The 2,846-nt window shown below is 37.7% G+C and overlaps 1 pseudogene; it reads left to right on the top strand.

Moving 5' to 3' along the window:
* The first annotated feature begins 847 nt into the window (after positions 1-847).
* The window catches only part of LOC103074249 (bridging integrator 3 pseudogene), a 4,156-nt pseudogene continuing 2,157 nt past the window's right edge, over positions 848-2,846 (top strand).

The following is a 2,846-nucleotide window of genomic DNA, read 5'->3' on the forward strand; positions in this document are numbered from 1 at the left end:
TTGTGTTATAATATTCTAATAGGTCATAGGTTTATCTATTTCTATCTGAAGTTTCACTTTCATTTTTTTTGCATTACATTATTTTGAGGTTATCTTAAGTCCATATAGATTTAGAATCATTAAAATTACCAGGAATTTAAAACTTACTATTTTGTAGTAACCTTTTCTATTTTAAAAAATGCTTTGGACTTTCACATCGGTTTTATTTAATTTTGACATAACTGATATAAATTTCTTTTGGATAGTATTTCCTAAGAAATCTCATTTAATCTTCACAAAAGTCCCTGAAGTGGAACTTAGCGTTCTCTCTTCTGCAGCAGGAAAACTGTAGCTCAAAGGGCAAAAGCATCTGTCTCAATGCTAGTAAGCAACAGACCTGGGAGTTGAAGTCAGCATTTCCTGCTTCTCATGTTACCCTCACTTCAGCATACTGCCTCTGAGGAATTAAGTGGTGACGTAGAGTGAAGGATAAGGTGCTATAGGGACAGAGCTGAGCAACTGGCAATTGATGAATTCTTCCTGGGAAGAATCTTCCAAGGAAGCATCAGACAGCAGGTGATATTGGAGAACAGCCTTGAATAATTAATACAAGTTTTCCAGGTGAACAAGGAAGGAAAAAGCATTCTAGGCTAAGAAGACATGAGGTATATAATGTATGTAAGTTTTTGTTCCTTAAAGGAATTAATCTAAACTTTCTATTTCATCTCCAGACCTAAAATAGGTGCTTAGTAAGGGTTTATTGGCTTAATTTTATTTAGTCATTCTTTTTGTTCCATGTAGCAGACATGCTATTTGCCTCTCTAATATTGTCCTACCCTTTCTTCTTAGTAAGATAACCCTAGTTACTATGGAGGCAGCAGTGTGCCCAGATAAAAGACTATGTATGGTTCCCAGTCTCCCTTACAGCTTGAGATATAAACAGAACCTGTTGGGAGGACCTATGGGAAAGTCCTGTAAGTGATGGAGAGACAGCTGATCTGTCCCTTTTGCCCTTTACTCTATGTTCTGATTCCTGATTAGAATCATAAATTTATAGTCATGTGTCCAGTGGCTATCTGAGACCATGGGTCAGCTGTGAGGATGGAAACTACATGGTAGTGACAATAAAATTGAAAGGCAGAAGGAGCTTGGGTCTCTGATGACAATGTGAGGTCACCATACCAATCCTGAATGTCTATTTTAAAACATATTTTATGTGAAAAATAATTTTTTCTTGTTTATGCCACTATTATTTCTATTCTCTGCTATGAGCAGCCAAATACAATTCTCAACTAATATATCCCAAATTCAGCATCCTTTTCAGGAATGTAGGTGACTGGCACATTTAAAAATAATTGTGGCTAGAAATTACTATTTGGAAAATGCACAGAAATACCAAGAGAATTTCCCAGCTGGACCCCATCCCCAAGGAGGATCTCAAAGACAGTTTTATGCCAACTGTATAACCTGGAGGAATTCCAGAATCCCTTCAGGAAGAGAAAGTAGCTGCTGTGGCTGCTGATACTGCTATACTTTAGTGGAAACTGAAAGGCTGGAATGATGACCTTTGATGAAGAACAAATGTTATTAAATAATGGAGTTTTTCCCACCTCCTACAACAGTCAATAGCAAAAGGATGAAAAGGGAATCCTATTCTTCTATTAATAACTCCTCAGTCAGTCTCATGCTGAGGAAGCGGAAAGCAACTGTAAAATTAGCAGTTTTGCCTGCAAATTAGCCTCTTGTGAAGCCATAAAAAGAGAAAAGGAATTAAGGAAAATTCTATTAATGGAGTCAAGGGTGGAAAACCAAGAGTGATAGGGCATAAATACCCAGACAACTGATACGTATTTTTAGGAAGATATTACCCAGGTTTTAAATAGCTGCTTATAGCTGTGTATGAAGAATGTGTTAATTGATAGCCCTTGGATCAGTGTCCTTTCTTAATGGCTCCTTCGAGCAAATCTCAGAACTTGAAGAGCACAAGGTTTAGGTTGATATTAATAAAAACCACTCTGTCCACCTCTAGCTGAGATATTACTACTCCACTTTAGAATGGCAATGCAGTAACTGGAAAGAGGTTTAACTTCAGAGGCAGACAAAGTTAGGTTTGACTCTGGCTCTGCTCCTTCACTAGCCTGGGGAAAGTCTCTCATCATTCTGTGCCTCTATTTTATCTTCTATCAAAGCAGATGGTGATTGTGCTTCATTGTGTTAAGAGCATTAAATTGAGTACCATGCAAAGAATTTGGTCCCTAGTAAGTTGTTAGAAAATGTTAGCCCCTTCCTACTTTCCCTTCCTCATTAGAGGGCCAGGGACATCAAACCTTCTCGCAAACCATTACAAAGCAGTTAAATTTAGTTCTGGGTAATTCTTCCCATAAGAAGATCAGTTCCTACTGAGGAGCTGAACACGTTTTCATAATTTATGACTGGTCTCAGGCAACAGGCTCCCATTTGCAATTTTATGAAAATAATAAATCAATATCCAATAATGGGGGATAATCTCAAGAAAGAAACTGAAACTCCTTTAACAATAAAAAGGCAGGAGGCTCCATTTCCAACAAGGAACATAGGCCAGAGACCTTTGAAATTTGTGCAATTTTTTTTTAAATTTGCTTTTTATTTGTTTATTTTTGACATCTTTATTGCGGTATAATTGCTTTACAATGGTGTGTTAGTTTTTGCTTTATAACAAAGTGAATCAGCTATACATATATCCCCATATTTCCTCCCTCTTGTGTCTCCCTCCCACCCTCCCTATCCCACCCCTCTAGGTGGTCACAAAGCACCGAGCTGATCTCCCTGTGCTATGTGGCTGCTTCCCACTAGCTATCGATTTTACATTTGGTAGTGTATATATGTCC

The sequence above is a fragment of the Lipotes vexillifer genome, unplaced genomic scaffold, assembly GCF_000442215.2.
Source record: "Lipotes vexillifer unplaced genomic scaffold, Lipotes_vexillifer_v1.1 scaffold54, whole genome shotgun sequence".
Taxonomy (NCBI): domain Eukaryota; kingdom Metazoa; phylum Chordata; class Mammalia; order Artiodactyla; family Lipotidae; genus Lipotes; species Lipotes vexillifer.